Genomic DNA, 20,067 nt, shown 5'->3' with positions numbered 1-20,067 from the left:
CTTTGTTCCTATTCTGTCTCCATGCTTCAGTTTATCCTCACAGCACCCGTGTAGGACACACCAGTATTCTTCTTCCTTTTGCAGAGGAGGAATGAGGCATTGAGACATCATTTGCACATTACTGCGCAAGAAATAATAACATGAATCAAGGTTTTCCAAGTCCCTGATAGCTAGTCAAACCATTTCTTCCACCATGACTTCCTGCCTAATTACTGAGGAATCTCTAACATCTCTAAACAAGCTTAGAGAGCTGTGATACTCAGTACCTAAACTATGTGTGCCCACCTCCAGGAAGGGAAATGCTGGTGTTGAGTGAGGTGTCCCACACAACAAGCAAACAGAGCAGATATTTACAGCTGAGGCTGACAACAGGCATGGAATGCCAGTATTCAGAGCACTGAGCCATGAAGCAGGAAATGCTGAGGAAAGGGATGTGCCTTAAGTTCTCTTTCTCGCCTCCATTTAGTAGTTTAACACAGGTGTGGAGTTAGGTACATCTGTGAGCCAGAACCAGAAACCAGCTCTTGAGCTTTGACATCTCAGTCATGCATTTAAATGAAGACAAATGAGGTGGAAGTACAGCCCATTCCAGTAGTTCCTTCTTGCACTTTCTGACCCTCCACTTTCTGGTCACTTTCTGGCTCTGAACTTTCTGGTCACTTTCTGGACCTCTTCAGTGTCACAAGCCTTGAACCCAGGACTCCCTTTCTGCAGAACAGCCAGTTCTGTAGAACAGATCAGCAACATAAAATACGTAATCAACCGTGGCCTGGGAGACATAGGTCCTTCCTGCCTTCCTGAGTACCCAGATGTGGTGGTGTACTGTGAGTCCTATTGCCCTGTTGTTCCTTGCCACATGAGTTCTGTAGGCCTGGCCATTTACCCACAAAAAGAGAGAAGGAGGTGTGCACCAGGCAGTTGAGATGAGATTTGAATTATTTGGCTAACGTAGCTCTGAAATTGTCTTAAATTGCTCTTTCTGTGATTAAAAGCTATTATGCTAATGATAATACCATCAGTTGCTGTTCAGGAAATGTAATTTAGTGAGAGTTATGAGATCTGGTTTCTTTTTTTTTTTTTTTCTGTTCTTTGCCACAGATTTCCAGCATGACCTTGGCAATCAAATCAGTTCAAGTCAAATAACAGTGAGTTTGATAATTTAGGCATTGGTTATCACAAGAAATTGGAATATATCTGCACCTGATTAGCTGAGTTTAGCATTTACCCATTTCTTATACACAGCAAATGGGTGAGCTTACCCACTTCTTACATTTTATGAATGTGCTGATCAAACACTAGTTTATTCTGAAGTTAAATTGAGATTATAACATTTCTGTATGTTATAGGAAGGCCAATAATGTATGCAAAGCAGTCTGAGACTCTCACATGCATCAAATTCTGTATGCAAGGTACTTAAAGCACACACCTTAGGTAATAATTTTTAACCTTCTGAAGTTTACAGTATATGCCAATATGTGATGTGGATGCTTCCTCAGGAAACTGACATTCACAATGTATTGTCAATCTCTGATTTTGAATCTGTTGCAATAATATCTTGGGCAACCATGACTTCAGACAAATGTTACGATTATAGAAATGTCTTGACTTCATCTCTGTGAGAAGATCAAGAGTCATAGACAGTGCCACTGCTTAAGACATAGCAATGCATCAACGGTATAATTAATGATTAATGTAGTATTTATATTGTGGTAATGTTTCCAAACCACAATTATATATCAAGGCCTGCTCCTGCTGTACAAACACACACAAACATGATTTCTGCCCCAAAGAGCTAAAAATCTAAATCAGGAAATAAAAGCAGTTTTCAGGGCCTGAGAAAAAATGTCAAATCTGTGACAGCAGAAGATTGTGCAAAGTAACTCATCTACAGTGCAACAGGAAATTAATGGTTTCTCTATAAGGGAAAGTGATTTTAAGCAATGTAAAATGTTATGTAGATACTCCTATTTTGGAATATTAGTGGCTAATTTAAGTGTAGATAGCGATTTGCCTATGTGCTTGCCTACATGTTATATATTTTTATCATTATCTTAATATAATTATCTAATGAAAAACTTGGTACAGTTTCCTTATGCAGGCACTCGGAGTACAAAGGTAGGCAATTATGCAGCTGATGCGGGGAAGTAATATCAGCACACTCAGTTATGCTCCGGAGGCTTCCTTACAACACACTGTATGCACCCGTTAGATATCTACATTTTAGGAGTTCCTTACTTCCATGTCTTCCCAGTTCCAATCTTTGTGCCCAGAGATTGTTTCCAGATGTCCAGTAGCCCAGTTGAAACAGTACTACAGCTCTGCCTAGACAATCTGACAAGATGAAAACCAAAGAATCTTAGAATCTTCTGGAAGTTTTGTACAGGTCAAATCTAGAGAGTTTGTGCAGTTAGTCCTTCGAGTTTTACTGCGTTGGATGTTCATAACACAAATACTAGGAAACTTCCATAAAGGAAAAAGGAAACCCTCCCTAAACTAGAATATATACTGCCCATGTACCTTATTTTATAGAAGAAAAATGTCTTTTCATTTTACAGTATTGAATTATTCAAAGCCCAAAGCTAGACAGGGGAGAAAAAAATTATTCATCAAAGTAACTGTCTGAGTGCTGATTATGTCCCTCTTTGGAAAGGAGAGGGAATAATCATGGTTTTCTTCCTACTAAGCTATGCAATCAAGAGCAAAAGGAATAGCCAGAGTAGCAGTCTTGAACTACAGAGTGAGTTTTGTTGGCACTCATCTGTCAAAGCTGTGATGGCAGTGTCCATATCAGTTTCCCATACTGTTATAAATTGAATTCTCAAGTTATATCAGAATTACTTTTTCAGGGCATCCTTATGCAATGACATAAAAACCATTACTTTTCAAACAGACACAGAATGATGTAGCCTCAGCTCACCCCCAAAGGAATATTATGAATTCAGATGGATCAAGAGGATGGGAAGACCAGAGCACTGGTAGGTGTTCAAACAGGATATCACATCAGAGCCAGGGGGCAGCTTCAGCACAGCAGTGCAGGGAGCACATCACCCTGATGCTGGCATGCCACTAAATGCTTCGGATTCCTTGGAGGTAAAGAGCATGTACCCAGGATGTACCCATCTAAGTACAGAAGGGCTGTGGACAGGTGAAAAACATACACTGTGAGTTGAACACACGGGATTAAACTTTACAGTTAAGACTACTAATTTTATTGCCTGTGGCACAGGGCAGAGAACTGTGAAAGAAACTGGAGCTACTGCTGCTCTAGGCTGTTGCTAGAGGACATTCAGCCAAGATAGGCACTTGCAGCTGCTAGAAGTCTGGACACACACAGACACACACACAATGTTTTCCTCAGACTTCAGTCTGAATTCTCAGAAACTTCTTCCACTATGTCACTGTGTGTCTCTGATGCACCTATGGTTCCTACACTTCCTCAGCCAGCCTCCAGTTCCTCCACCTTCCCATCCTTAGTCCTCCAGCCCAGTCCCCTGCCCTCCCAGGCCAGCTCTGCTGCTGCAGTGGTAGAGAGGCAGTGGAGGAATCCCAGGAGTGGCTGCCCCGCTGCACTGTGCTCAGCGGTGTGGGACAGCTGATCTGCGGCATCACGCTTCATCCCAGAGCATGCCCCAGCTCATTGCTCATGTCAAACATATCATTTCTCACAAGGACTATCTGATGCACTTTAGATAGGGCTACTAAAATCCAGACTGTCCCAAAAGGCTGTAGTAACCCTTGTGTATTGACAGGGTTTATAATGCACTTATATTGCTTCTGGACCTCAGCAAGTGTCTTAGGCATTTATCTTCCACACAGAGCCATCTGGAGAAGCTGAATTGGGAATTTCTGCACTGCTTTCTATTATTTAGTTTGCATGTGCCCTAAGGTAAGTGAAAAGAAAGTATGTCTTGCAGAACCAAAAGCCCAACAGTAATTCTGATGTTATGAGCATATTTGCAGGTATCTATCTGCAAATGTCTTTGCTCAGTATTACCATATATTTGGCTAGAAGATATCCAGTCTTTATTAAATGCATTTTACTGAGAAATGCAAAACCAGGAGTGGACAATCTGATTCCAGACTTTTATAAAGACTGATTACAGTTGTAGATTCTAATTGCATGTTAGAAGTGGCATATTCCTGACCAGTACTGTCTATAATGATTAAATCCCTGAGAAGTCCCATAACCTTGCCCAGCAAATAGAAACAACATATTTGTCACCACTACCCTCCACTCATTGATTTTCAACATCTCGGGATCCTTAGCCAGCATATTGGATTAGTGCATCAGTGGCTTTCCACTAGAAGAACTCAGACATCAAGCCTCAAACTGCGTATGAAGTAAAGAAAATACCTTTGCTATATACATAACCTGGGGTCATGATTAACTAATACAGTTAACTAACTGGTGTACAGTTAACTGACTGTAAAGAATAGTGTGAATGTGGTGGTCACCTGCTGCACAAATATGGTGCATTGCCATTCTTATTAATGAAAACATTAAAAAAAAACAAAACAAAACAAATAATCACCAGGCAGGAAGAGGCAGGAAGAGCCAGCAGGATCACAGTACACATTAGGAGCAGAGTGATTTCCAAAAAACAGATAAGGAATCAGTGGCCATATACAATTTCATACCTACTCAGTGCAACTACTGAACACTAGTACAGATACAAATCAAGTATTTGTGCATCAAATCAAACACCTAACTGCAGACAGCTTACCTTCTTGGTCCTGGAAGCTCTGAGTTTGTGAATTTGCCCTGGATGCTTGAAGAGCTTTCAGACTAGACTGTTTCTAGATATGTGTGTATAGCTCAGCAGTGCACCAACCAACTCCAGCAAATGAATCTCACAGTAGAATTACATTAAGGGTGGTAATCTACTGGGGTATTTACTGACAACAATTTTTCTGTCAGAGATAACATAAAAAAAAAAAAAAAGACTTCTGGATTTTTACAAAAAATAAAATGTAATATTAATGTTAAAAAGACTGTTCAGACAGGAAAGTAAAGGAATTGGTAATGTAAAAAAGAAGATTCTATAGAATAAAGACAAGCCCTTCAAGCTAGAGTGATTTACCTTCACAATGTATTTTAATACTGGTGGGATTTTTTTCCTTCAGGTTTCAGTAAACAGCCACAGCTAAAAGAGGTGGACTCCTGTAGATAGTATCCACATGGCTTGAAGTTATGGCAGAACACAGCAACAGCTATGATAAAGATAAATACATTAAAAAAAGGGGGAAAAAAAAAGGCTAAGTAGTGGCTTTCAGACTAGTTCTTTGGTGCTGTCATGGGGAAATCCATGCTGATCTCTCAAATTGCACCTACAAGAGCAAAAGAAAGCTCCCTGTGTAGTAAGATGGTCTATTATCTCCAGTTATCCAGGCATTTTCATTTAAGCTAGAAAGTTTTAAATCCTTGTTCTTTTTTTTTTTTTTTTTTTTTTTTTTAACTGTAGGCAGCTGTGGCTCTGAGTGAAACTGGTAGGAATTTTGAGAACTCTTCTGTAAGCCTGAATTTAAGAAACAATAGGAGATGAAAAAAAGCTTTCAGCCCAAAAGTGTTTCACACTGCAGGCTGGATATGAAGCGGTGTCCCTTACATCAGTGGATTCTCATAGGCAGTATCTCCCTGTGAGCAAGGAGGAACAAATAAGTAGGCTGGAACAGAAACACTCTCAAACATGTTATGAAAGCACAGATAGTGCTCAGGAGCACAGAATTACTGGAGGAGCAGGCATAGGAATGTATTCAAGGTCATACACACTTTTGTTCGTTTGCATTGGAATATTGTTTTGCATGTGTTCATGCATCAAGGAATATACCCAAGTCATGGGATACCAAACCACAACAAAGGTGTTGGTGCAAGTAGAACTTGAGTATCACAAGACTTCATTTATGGTTTCCTAGCATTTTTCAGATATTAGTGATTTGTCTGTCTGGCATACACATGATACATGAATATGAGTCGGTGTTAAGTCGGAAGATAATGTTATTGGACAGGGTATAAAAGGTGACCACATGGTACAGGATGCTCTATTGGTAGTTGACCTATGAAAAAAACATGGGCACCAATGTTCAAAACCACATACTGCCAGGTTCTAATCCATGTGCGTATTTCCTGGAAACTTTGCCGAACATTTACAAGTAAAATCAGCCTTGGTTATAATGATATTTCAGATAGACATACAGACACCAGTGAAGCAAAAGCAGTTAATTTCTCTTTTCACAATATCGTTACTTTCTGTGATACTTTCAAGCTCAGCATGGCTACTTAGAAGTCTTTTTTAGAAAAAGGGAAAGATTAAAAAAAAGGAGAAGAAACCATGGATACAGCTAGGGTCCTTAATCCTTAGTCACTAAGTTCTGCTTTTTGGAACTAGTGAAATCTCATGCCTGATGATGTTCTGGACATTTAGCACACTTGGAGTTTAGCTATGAACCCAGGAGTTTAGGCATCCATTCTTAAAAACAGGGTTTTTTTGTATGTGTCCAGCTTGAATGACTGTTGCGCAGCATGCAGATAAAAGGCCAAAGGTAGTGAGGTGAAGGCACTGGCTCAAGTGTCAGGAGATCTGTATTCAGTGCCTGGCTCTGCCAAGCCTACCTTAAATCATTGCATCATCTCTATGCTTCATTCTTTCCCATCTGCAGAACAAGGAAAACAAATCCCAATTTACATTGGCGTTGTGAGCATTAACTCATTACTGTCTGTAAAGGAGATCAGTCCTCTGATAAAAGGTACTAGAGGCATGCAAAGTATTTCTGTAATGCAAATATGAAAATGGGGATACCTTCAAGGTCTGCCTTAGCTCAATCAAAGACTCCAATACCAACTGCAGTCCCTCTGAGCTGAAAACTGGTCTTTTGGTATGTGGCAGGATTTGCAAATTCTGATCAACAGGAATAAGATTTTCTTTAAAGGTAAGGTTACTGTTTCAGTGATACAGAACACTTTACTACCCAGCTTGTCAGTGTTGTGTGATTTATGCTGCAAAGAATGTGCCTCATCTCTCCTATATATTCCTACTGGCTTCTGTTAGTGAAAAGCACACCAAGGTACTCTAGGGCCTGTAAGAGGTCCATCACAATTCAATGGCTCTTTTTATTTCTGACTATTGAGTTCCATAAAGTTATAGTGACAGCTATTAAGTCTTTATCATGCATTATGGAAGCATCATAAAAGGAACATTTAAGGCCAAGAGAAGCAAATGAGAAGATTTCTATTCAGTACTCACCTCAAGTGAGGGTCAATTTAGGACGCAATTTAGGCTCAAGCCAAGTGTAAGTTACAATACAGGGGTTTTACAAAAATAAAATATCCAAGTTTTGGACTGTGGCTGAAGTCAGTTATACTTCAGGCATATGTGATTCTTCTTGTGGCCTTTGAGTCCTACTACCATCTACCTCACTAGTTCTTTAGCCCTTCAACATCACGTACCATATTTCTATTACACGCCTCCCTTCTGGTATTGACAGTATTTTGTTATTTTACCAGACCTGAGGCAACAGAGGCTGTTTAAGCACCACAGACAGAATTGCATCTTGACCTGGTCACAATTTTTCCACCAAAACACATTTTCCAGAAAATATCTCTTTTTCACTGGTAACTTTTTAAACCTTTTTTTTTTTCCTCTCTTCTATATTTTTAAACTTTTCCTGAAGATACAACGGTGCTTCAAAAACCTTTGGCAGAAGTCAGGCAAGTTGGCTACCTGGCTAAAGGTGTGACTATCTGATGGGCTCGCTATCTGGATAGCTTCTTAGGTAACTGGCTAATTTTTTTGGCTTCCCTGCTTGTATCAGGGCAGGCATTTTGTCTGGATAGTGGACTGGGTTGTTCCCATTTGCTGAAAACTTGGCCACTGGCATTTTGTCCTAAGTACAATATTAGCAACCTGAAGTTTTACACAAAGCAGAAGCTGGTTAGGTTTTTTTCTTTCTGCCCCCATAAGTTACCAGTAATATACAGCAGTAAGTTGTGCCCCAATTATAAGTTGTTGCATCCAAGTAGAAAGGTCTTGATATCACTTTTGACTGCATTTTGTGTTTCAATATGTGTCTAAGGATGGTGGCAGTAGACTGCAGTAATTTCTTGTGTGATCTAGAATATGACTTATTTCTATTAACTGACTGGTTTCTTCAAGAGTAAAAAAGAAGATGGATGCTACTGTGTGCCCTCCTTTTTGCTCCTTATCTTATGATCTACCAAGATATTTCAAAAGTATCCTGGTTTAGATCCTTGACATTAAAATAGTGTTAGAATTTTTACTCTTTCCCACTGCATGTGAATGCATGCGATGGTCTTGTCCATTTTTGTCTGTGTAATGAAACATCAGTGCCCTAGAGGCACTGGTCATTCATCTGCTTAGGTCAGCATTCTTAATACTGTTTTGACTTCTTCCAGGCAGGCTTTTTGTGCACCATCGTCAGCAACACATGAAACAGCATGCTTTCATAGATCTTTTTCAAGTGACTCCTTCAAAGTTTCTCTACACAGTTTCTTGAATTTAAACATAGCTAACTGACAACTGTGTTGATATACAGATGTGTACAATTGTCATATTTTAGAGGCAAGGATCACTGTATTCCCAATGAATTTGCATAAATATTTTTTAGGAGGTATGACTCTGTACATCTTAAGTGCAAAACATTTAATGGCAGTCAGTTTAATACAGAGTATAAAATTAGATTTCTCTTGCCCAGCCCAGGAATGCATTTTATGTCTAATTAATGTAACTGTCATATACTAATGCAAACTATTATGTACTGCACACATTCACTGCAATGACAACCAAAGCTTTTTTACTGCAATCCATCTCCTCAGATCCTCTGAGCTTTCCTGTGTCAGACAATATATATAAAATATTCACTTCTTTCTCAAGATTTTGTAGAGGAATTACTGAAGCTTGACAAATTTTCAGCAAAGTGTATTTGGGTTATTTATCCTGATGATTTTGGGTGACATGGTCTAGTGTGAGGTGTACTTGCCCATGGCAGGTTGATTGGAACTAGATGATCTTAAGGTCCTTTCCAACACAAACCATTCAGTGATTCTCTGATTACTAAAGAAAGACCACAGAAAAGTGTCCAGGAATGAACCTCCACCTGATGTGTGATAAACCCCATGAAGGGCCGAGGCTGCAAATACCTATCCAAAGTGAAAGCGCATCAGTAGACAACTGGAGAGCTGCTCTTTAACCACATGTGATGATTATGCCACTTTTCTGAGAGGTGAACAATGGAAACAGAGTTTAATCTGGATGACTCATGTCCTCAGTGCTACATCCCCTGAAATACTGAACTACTCCCTCTCTACATATTTGTATTTCTGCTTCTGTAAAAATTCTTGAAATGAAATATTTGATGTTATCTAGAGCATGACATGTCAAATTAAATTATTTTCTAATTTTTGTTTGTCAAGAAGATTCAAATTCTGAATTTTCCTGCAGGTTTTCATTTGACAGGCAAGCCACAAAATCAATTACTGGACAACTAGCATGCAGATGTGTCTGATGAAATAATTCAGAGCAAATTGGACTGAAGAATCACACTGGTTTTCCATGTTTCTGTGAACAGATAACCTCATTGTTAAACAAATATTTTTAACTATTTACCTTCCCTTTGGCGTCCACATTTCTATAAAATTTCAAGAACAACCAAAATATGCAAATGGAGCTTGTCCTTTTCTGTTGGGATTTCCATGCTTACATGTGTTACTCTCACCAGACCTGGAGAATAACCTGTGTTTCTATGGATGTTTTTAAAAACATGTGTAAAGTGTGTTTATTTTCTCATTATATTGCATGTACCACTGGGGAGACAGATATGTGCTTTCTTTTGTAAATACAGAACATGAGACATAGGTAGGTAGATTGTTTTCTTGACTCTACCCAGGCAAAGCCTGTACAAGTAAATGAGATTGTAGGGTCAGATGTTCTGTTATCCTCAGTAAATTTAAGGAGCTAGCAGCCCTCAGAGTCTAGTTTCACCCTCTTTCAGCTAAGACACAGTAGCAGATCACAGTCATAGGAACAGTCATAGCAGTGCAAACTAAGAGGATGAATCTAAATGTCCTCTAGAAGGGGTCTAAAGCTGTCTAAAGACTGAAATAGTTGTGCTTTTTCAGCTGAATAGGCAGCAGCTGCTAGTTGTGGGATGATAGGTGGAAGCTGAGCAATGAAACTATTGTACAACTGCCTACACCAAAAGCACTGCCTGTGAACTGATGCAACTCTAACAATCCAACAAATGCAATGTAAGTGGGTAATTTAAGCTTCTATTGGAATTATATCTGCTTCCCCAAACCTCCACCTGCACTGCAAAGCTGACCATTTGTCCAACTCCTTTGCTTAAAAGACTGACCCCAGGATTTGTGTCAGATAGTTACACAAATAAACTGAGCAGATGGTTTTAAATAAACATCCACCAAAGTAGTTAATGTGCTAATCAACCCAGCAGAGTATCAGTCATGTGCCTGCATCTTTTCCATCCAGAGTTGCTAGAGATCTGTTCCTCTGAGTGGTGCAACTTCCGCAGTGCCCAAAACAGGTACTGACATAAACTCTGGTTTCTCAAAGCATTTAAACCTGTGTTTAAATATCACCACAGCAATCAGATTTGAACCTTGTATGAAGAGTTCAGTTAGAAGAATACAGGAATTTCCATGAGAAATCAGGTTGAACATCCAGCTAGTCCAAGCCTACCTGAGACTGTGGTCAGACCAGAGGTTTACAAGGCAGGCAGAAGAAGCCTACAGTAGATGGATGGAAATGCATCTATGCTTATAGTGGTTTAAGCACTGGGCTACAAGATCAAAGATACCTTCCTGTTCTTTTAGTTCAGTTCCTAGTCTCCCTTTTCCAGACTACCTGACATATTCCATACTTTTCTCATGTAGCTCTTGCTTGCCTCTGATCTATGAAAATAGATCAGTCTGTCTTCCTGTAGAGGTTTTGATCATTTATCCATGCTTTTCTGTTCCCCATTCTGGATTTGCAGCAGCCTTCACAAAGTGGCTTGCCATGGTCCTCTGGCGGTCCCTGGGCATCCTATTTGGCGTCTGGCACAGCAGGGTGCCTCTCCACTTTTGATTCCACTTTTGACTGGGAAGCAGATGGGTCAGGGAGGGCAACATAATTTCCCAGACCCTTTTTGTCATCATGTGTCACCCTATTGCTGCAAGATTTGATCCTGAAAACCATTTGTAGTTAAATATGCAAAGGGTTTTTGAGTAAAGTGAGCATTATTGACAGATAAAATTTGAAGGGTACTGTGACCCTGGGAAATGAATGAGGTTTGGCTTCTCTGCTGCAATTACTAAAATTGCAGATAGATCATCTCAACAAATATGTACAATTTGAGTTCATTTTGCATTGGTTTCAAAGCAAACACATGTGAGACCTTGAAAGGCATATGCTGAAACTCTGAGTAGGGTTCCAGGCACCTTGAGCTGATTTAAGTTTGGGCAGCCTTAGTCTTAACTTCTTTCTCTCCTTCTCAGTCTCATATTCCTTCCTTCTTCCTTGTGCTAGAACTAACATTCGTGTGTCTGCAATATGGTTTATGACATTAACAAGCTTAAAGATAATCACTTTTAAAAGGGCTTTTTGGGGTTTGTTGGTTTTTCTTTTTGGAAACTGCTAAGGCCACTTGCAGGCCTATGGACCATTTACATCCTTGTTCCATGATAAATGGGATGTAAAAGATTCATAGACTTTGAATTCACCAGCCACAGAAAGACAGGTTTCCCGTCTCTTCCACTGAGCTCTAGGAAGATTTAATCTTCTAAAATTTCCTGTTCTACTTAGTGATATGCCTAATTAATTTCCTTAGTGTTTGGAGCTGCACTGCATATGGGAGCACTGTATCTGCAGAGCAAGCTCTTAAAGCCAGACCCAGGCCCTACTTTTGGCGAGAGGCCACTGGAGTGGGAGAAGCAACAAACCTATTTATAATAGGCATTTTGTCCACCAGAAGAATGTCAACAGACAAATTACTGTAACCTGCCTACTGTAACCAGCTCAGCCTTTCTACAGATGAAAGCCCAGATTGTATTGGGAGTGTTTGTTTTGTCATTTTTAAATAAATGAGGAAATCAGTGGTGTATTCACAGCAGCCAGTAGAGCAAGTAGTCATTTTAGACAGATAATCCCAGAACCCTTACTGCTGGCACTATGTGACTGCATTTTTGGCTGGTATCTGCATTAATCCTAGCTGGGTAAACACAGATTTGCCCGAGTCACAAATTTTAAGCTGTATCAGTTGCCATGCTTTCATCTACTAATTTCAAGAATGTGGTTTCTGCATTGGATTCATCTGGAAATCACCCCCCAAGACAGCTTCAGTACTTGTCAGTATCTCCTTAGGGCTTGTCTTCAGTGCTAAACGCTGCTTTTTCTGTCTTCTTTTTCTTTTTTTTTTTTAACCTTGGGGTAAACTGATGTATATCAACAATCTGAAAATAAAAGGGAAGGTAAAGAATACCTACAGCCACAGGAACAGTTGTGGGAGTGGGTAGAGCAGTGCAAAAGGGGAGAGATGCTGTCTGTGGGGTAGTCTTAGTAGAGTAGAACTTTGTAATCTTAGGGACATCTGGGAGCTGTCTACCATGTCATCTTTTTCATGCTGGCGCAAGTGTTGGGTGAATAGGACTGCAGGTAAAGGCTGTGCAATGTGCACAAAACACAAATTTTTTAAACCATGGTTTTGGAGGCCTGACCTTTCCATTTTGAGCTGTAAAAAAAAGGTCAGTTCTGTATTTTTCATACTGTTTCATGCACAGGTTTGTCTTTGTTTTCAACTATATTAGGGCTCTTCTGTACTTTCATCTTCATCATTTTGTTGTATGGTAGCTCTATCTGTCTATCAAGGCAGTGCACTGGAGAGGAACGTTGACTGGAACAGCATTGCCCAGCTGTCCCAGAGCCTCAAACAGAATCCCAAAATTTCACAGTGAAAATACAAAGGGCTGGGTGTGGTCAGGACACCAGATCCATCAGCAAGCCCTGACACATTTGGCCATGCTCCACTAGCAAGACACAGAAAGAGGACTTCCTATGAGTCTCGTGTAGATATTTAGATATTTTTTCTGTTCAATCATCTTCCCTTCCCAGGGAAAATACTTGCCTCTCATAAAGCTAGGATTAGTGCTGAAATCGTGGTTACTGTCATTACAAGGTGAGGTCTTCATGTTTAGCTAGGAATATATGACTACGACACACCTTTGTGTGAGATTTTGAACTGATATCACTGTGTCCAAGGGAGGTAGAAGATGAAAGTATTAAATCTTCTTGGTTACATTATATTAGTCAAATTAAGGTATAAGTCAGGAAAAGAAAATTAAGTCCTTGAACATGTCTTCAGCCATGCTGACATTTTCCTTTCTCAGTATATTGACATTGCGAGAATATATATCCCCATTCCTAACTTTTCCTAAGTCTCTGTATTATAGGATAGTTTAGCAGCTGGCTTTTCAGCCTGCATGTTTGCAGGTCTCTCTGACTTCAGTTCCATTTTGCATGCCATCTTTCCCTCTTCCACGCTCTCCTCTTTCCCCTCAACAAGAGATGCAAATAGGTAACTGACAGCTTAAGAACTTGGGATCATCACTAGCTTTCATGGTTGGAGATTATTAAATGAGACATGAGAAATCCGCAGTCATGGAAAACCTGTAGCTAGCTTGGAGTTCAGGAGTCTCCACAGATTTTATACCTGGAGATCTGACATTCCTTAAGTGTTGAAGTTCCTGTCGCTTCTGACTGTGAAGGCAACCTCAAAGTGGTCACTGTTCCTAACCTGCAGCCCAGCAAGTTTAAACAATCCTAGTCAGAAGTGTGAGTTCTCTCTTTGATCTCTGTGAGCAGTTAATTGTTTATCCTCAATTAAATATTTACTTTGGACTTGTTTTCTAATATAGGTCTTCATGTCACATAATTCAGGTGCAGACTCTTGCCGTTTTAACACCACTGATATTATTTTCAAGATAAGCTGAAGGTTTTAGTTTGCAAAAAGTATTTTCAAGATAAGCTGAAGTTTTAGTTTGGAAAAAAACTCAGGCTCCTAGATGTGCAAGTACTCTCTAAAAGGAGTTTTAGGCTTCTAAATCACTGAAGTGCATTTGAAGACTTAACTTCTTTATACAAAAGAAAACTGTAACAATTAGAATACACCCTGATACATAGGAAGTTATGAGTGGCTTTAAGGATTTAGCTTAAGTCAGGAGGCAATTAACTAAAGCTAAATCAACATAGAGAATGATATGTCTACTCAGATTACCTCAGTTTAACATGAGGCTATACAAAAAGAAGCCTTACTTGCCTAACACCTTTTTAGCTGTGTGAGCTATGGCACTCAAAGACAGCCCTTGAATAGAGCTAGGTGTCAGTACTTACAGTGCCTGACCTGCAAGACAGGAAGCGAGGAAACTTTTGGATGGCAGGTTTTGAAACAACCCACATTGCAAGGCAGGGCTGATATCAGGGGATCAGGACAGAACCACCAAGTCAGCGCTGTGGCAACGACACAGTGCTATGGACCTGGAAGCTCAAGTTCAAGTTCTTAGCTGCTTTCCAGACCAATTAGCTGGACTTTGAGGGAGCTGCATATCACCAGTGGATCCAACATGCATTTTATCACAAGTGCACTGGAAATATTTTGGTGAGACATTTGGGGGTTTATGAGTATAGGTTTTCTAATCAAAACTGCAAATTTCTCACTACTCTCAACAGTTATATTTTCACAATCACCTTTTGTCATATTCACACAGTGTGTCCCAACATATTCAATTCATTTGACCCTGCTAGTGCCTGGAGCTGGCCAAAAAATTCATTTTCAAGGAAGAAGGCCAATAAAAAAATTATAGTTAACCTTCACAAATATTCTCATTTCCCTCTGTATTTGTGGTCTGAGTAGATAAAATTATCTTACATATGTTAATGACACTCTTTGCTTCACCATCATGTCACCTCCCAGAGATTTTATGGTTAATCCATATATACTATTTGCCTCCCCGTAATATTTGTTAAAGTTTTCCATCTGTCTTTAGACCATTGCCTTCACAGAATAAGCATATTCTTTTTCTGAATTCTGTCCATCTAGCACTTAGTGGGAAATAATATAATAATAGCATAATATATAACTAATGTAATAAACATTTTTAAAGTTACTATTTTATATGTATGTTATAATTTAGTGTATATGCCATTACCACTACCCAAACTTTAATCTGATCACTAAACATGAAATGTAAGCTGACTTCCAAAATTACTTTTCTTGGAATTCTCAGCCATATAGAAACTGAAAGTCATACTGGGAAACTGTTTTGTAAACTGGCAAGTGGGATGTGTTATATTTTAAACATACGAATATCTGAAAGATATTTCTGTTTCGATAAGAAATATATGAGAGTTGAATTCTCTACAGTTAGGTGAAGTATCAGTCATCATAACCACCTAATTTTATCCTGGATTGATCATGCAAAACTCTTTTTGTTTTTTATTATACTACAGAAACTGGTAATACTGACAGAGAATTGACAGACTCAAACCTTAAGCCATCTTATTTTCATCTGTGAAGCTCAGAACTGTGTGTTTGCCTGTTTTCTAAAGAAAAGAAACTATTAAAAAAGACCAGTGCCAGAAACCCAGCACTCACACAACCCTTTGCTAACAACTTGTTAAATAAGTGGCCAGTGAGACTGGTAACATACTTCCTTTCTGAGTACTTCCAATACAGAATTTGAATAGTGCATTGCATAACCTGAAGATCTGCATTCCAAAAAAAAGAGTTGCAATGATGTGCAAACTGAAATCCAAACACCCAGAGGATTAAATCAGCTATTCTCGTAGGCTACTACAATTTGAAAAAAATTGCTAGTCTTGCTGTTCCACCCACTTTGCGATAAGCAAGGACTATCTGCTGCAGAGCTCCAATGACCCGTTCCTAATTGCCTAGGCATTGTTACAGCTCCAGAAGTATAGTGAACACAGCCAGACATGTTCTGCGCATCTTTTCACATATATTGATACGAAACCACACGGAGATATAATCTGATGTGATGAAATACCATTGTGGAAAATGAATGATACAGAACGTTTTTCAGATTCCCCTCTTACCTATCCATAATATATATGTGAATTCATCTGTGAATGCAAAATTCATTTACACATGCAAATTGCATAACTGATTGAACAGTTACCAGGCTTGTGTGCTCAGGTAGTGGATTATTTTAACATCTACCTCAAATTGTGTGATCTAATGTAGGTGTTCTGCTGAGTTTATGACTAATATCCCTCAGGGGACACCTATGAAGGAGAAAATTATCTGTCAAGAACATACTTAACCTGATTAGTCTGAGCCTAAACATTCAAGCAGCCTTTGAACCTAAGCTTAGATGGTTCCAGGAACCTTCTCTAAGACAAGCACCTCCGACTGCAGGTTCTGGATTGGCATCTCTTCTTTATTAAAGGAACATATTGTACAAGTAAAAGGATATTTTGCTGGGTCTGGAAAAAAATTTATAAGTATGTAGTAAGTGTGTTTAGATGCTTAAGTACTATATATGCTACTTTCAGACAGTATTGTGCATGACCCTGACTCAAGAGGCTACATATGGCAGGGTTTATTTGTTTTTCAGTTCCATTGCTTTTTATGTTTCGCACTAACATGTCTAGTTGTTCCTCTTGCTTTACACATCCACTGAGTGCATGCTTCTTCTAAAAGAGTGTAGAACATCCATCTCTATGCAAAGAAGGGACAAATGGCGTGTTGTTTTGTTTTTTTTTAAAGTGTGGTTTCTCCTCATATGCTGGACCTTGAGAGGGGAATGTACCTTCAGAAGTGACCAGCGTCCTTCAAATTCTTATCTAAAGGAATCCCAAAGGAAACCTTGGAGCTCTTACAAAAATTTGGACTGTCTGTTATTTATCAGATTTACAAGGACACCGGTCTTTGGCTATCAAGCCCTCTTGGGGCCACCAACTTTCCTCTCCCCTTCCCCTTGCTTTTAACAGTAGAGGTAAACATTGAGTTAAGTTTGCTTCATGCTGTCAATCTGTAGTACAAACAGGTTAACTATAAATGCTGGCAAGATCTTAGCTCAGTATTAGCCCTGACATCAGCGCCTGGTTATGTCAAGTTACAGGCTCTCTAGCAACTGACAACAAACATTTGGACCCTGCGTTTTCTGGGTGAGGAAATTCTAAGAGCTTCTTTCTCGCAGTAACCTGTGGGCTGCTATACTTTCCCTGATTTGCTAGTCAGAGCCTTTAATGGGCGCACATTTCTCAACATCTTCTTAGTTACTTAAAGTTCCTGATACTAATTTTTCTCTCATATAATTCTGATTCTATGAAAAGACCCATACATTTCTTATATGGATGGTTCTTGTGACAAGCCAGAAATTGAAGTAACCTTTCTTGAGTCACAACCCAGAGGCTTAAAAACTACCTTTTAAAGCATATTTCAATTGTGTCATTTTAATTATGTAAATGTAAAGCATTGCAAAACATCCAGTGCTTGGAACAGTTAAATGGATGGGCTGACAGATACAGCCTGTTCTAATATCTAAGGAGCAACTGAGTTCGGAAACTATTCCTAGAGCATAATACAATCTGGGCTTCTCTGAGGGGAAACATTAGTATGCTTCTCCAAGTGAAACTGGTAAGTGTTCAGAAAGATGGCAAATAAAAGATCTCAAAAATAACATTATATACAGCCATGACGAGTAACCTGACATCATGTTGGTCAGGTAAACCAGTGAGAACGAAGGTGATAGAGAATATTTATTATCCAGCAGGAATAGGAAGTGAAACCATCATCATGTTCCAGTCCTGACTGATTCCCCGGTCCTGTTCTTGCAGTCCTTTTTTTGCTTCCCTTTTCGTGCCTGCTTTTTCGGGGTTTTTTTTTTTTTTTTTTCTTTAGTTTTATGACCTAGGGTAATTCACACGTCCATATCAGAGCTGCCTGTGAAAACAGGTTCACACAGCTCAAAGCTGTAGTCAGTGCTAAATAACGCATATGAGTTAAGTTGGGGCCATTACATAAAAGGTATAAAACCACTGCATTTCTATCATTACATTAATCCAAAGAGGTTATTTTTGGTTTATTTTTTTGACAAGTCCTGCTCTTTTTGCAACTCAGAGCAGGGTAAAAGCCTTTTCAGCCCACAATCATTTTGTACTACTTCCAACTTGCTGAAATATATTCTCTCCACCGATAAAGACTTCCTAATGAATCCAGCCTATTTTGAACTAAGAATGCTTGAGTTTATAATGTGGCTATCTGTACAAATGTGCAGACCTACATGGCTAAAGTTCACTGTTTTAAACAGTATATTTTCACATGGACTTGTCCCCAGCTTAAGAAAATTATTTAAAGCATTTTAAACAAGGAAATTTTTACAACCACTGCACCCACAACTCATTTTTCTACATTTTTACCTTGAGTGATATCTTATGCACACTATTCTATAATAAATAGTCCATGACAGCAGAGATTAAATGAGTTGGCAACAGCAATGGGTCTACTCCAAAACTTCAGTTCTGAATGAATCTGAACTTCAGCAAGTTCAAAGTGAAGCGCAAAGCAAAGAAACTCAGCCCTTTCTCAAGTCCTTTTTTTCCTGACTTCATGGGTTCCTTTCATTTTCTGTGATACAAGTTACTCCTCACCTAGGGCATTTTCAGGGTTCATGGTTCCTCTTTTTCTTGCTGGTTGAAGGGGCACTGTTAATCTCACTGCCTCTTCTTCCTTCAGGTGGCACCATGATATTTCCTCTCCTCTTCCACACTTCTGCATTTGCTTACACCCTTCTGAGAGCACAGGGAGCCACAGTTTCTGTGTTGGAACAGAAATGCTTTTAAGCACTTTGGCTCTAAAATATAGGAGCCCAAAGAACTTGTGTATTCTTTGACCTCCTTGCTATATATTGTCTTTTTTTTTTTTTTTTTTTTTAATGCTTTAATGTATGCTAATCCCCTGACAATTTCAATGTTTTTCTAGGTAAAAGGGAACAACATTTGCTTTGTGAGGAAGTTACAAGGAGCTTAGTAACATGTATGGTAACAGATTCTCATGAAAAGAGCCTCCCTAGCATAGCATGAACAAACTAATCTTTCAGCAATAGGATACAAGACACAGCATTTTTAGGAGATTAGAGATGGCCTTGGGCTGATCTGGTAAAAATAAACTGATGGCTGAAAGGTTACAGCCATTTGGCAAGCCAAATAACATCTAAGAAATATATGAAATTTCTCCATTTTTAAAAGGAAAAGTCAATGCTGGTCATTATTTCTGTGGTTGTGAAGGCAGTGACATGATCCTTTGGTAAATGCCAAAAGGAGCCCTGCTGATCCTGAAGCATTTTGAGTGAGATTCACTCTGTTGTTGCTCTTCTGCTGCACTCACCCCTCCTCATAGCAACTCTCAAGGTAAGAGCTGTTGCCAGCACTGTGGCTGCAGAGAGGAAACACTCAAACCCGGATCTGGAGCAGGTGGAGAAGACCCCACAGGGGACAGCATTCCAAGCAATATTGTTAAGCAGCATGCATCTGCCAGCAGTGGCATGCCCTGTGCATCTCCTCCATGCATGATCTGACATGACCAGTGTCAGACCATGTATAGGAGCTGAGAGGTGGGCATGCACTCTCAAGTGATGATTCCCTTCAACCTCTTCCCCTCTCATGTGATGCAACTATCTGGGAGCTTTACTGTTCCAGACTTTTGACAGTTCAGAGGTCTGCAAAGGGTTGAGCCAGACTCGGGTTGAGCCAGACTCCTTAGGAAGAAATGTATCTGGGATGACAGAACAAAACCTGTCTGTCTTTAAGACCTGGAGGATTTTAGAAGTATGGAAGGGTTGTATCCATCCACTGCATAAACAGGACTTCTTTTAATAGAAAAGACAGGTTCCTGTCTGGACTAACAGGAGAGGAAAAATTTGAAAGAATTAATGGACCATTTGTTTTTCAGTGAGATAATTGTTGGGTTTTGCTTGTCCAACTCTAAGACACTGTTTTTGAAGAAAATTATTTGCTTTGGCAAGTATGCTTGGGAGCCTTG

The sequence above is a fragment of the Neopsephotus bourkii genome, unplaced genomic scaffold (assembly GCF_033783945.1).
Source record: "Neopsephotus bourkii isolate Nb327-2 ecotype Australia unplaced genomic scaffold, CSIRO-AGI_Nbou_v1 NB_1292, whole genome shotgun sequence".
NCBI lineage: Eukaryota > Metazoa > Chordata > Aves > Psittaciformes > Psittacidae > Neopsephotus > Neopsephotus bourkii.
This window is presented reverse-complemented; position numbering follows the sequence as displayed.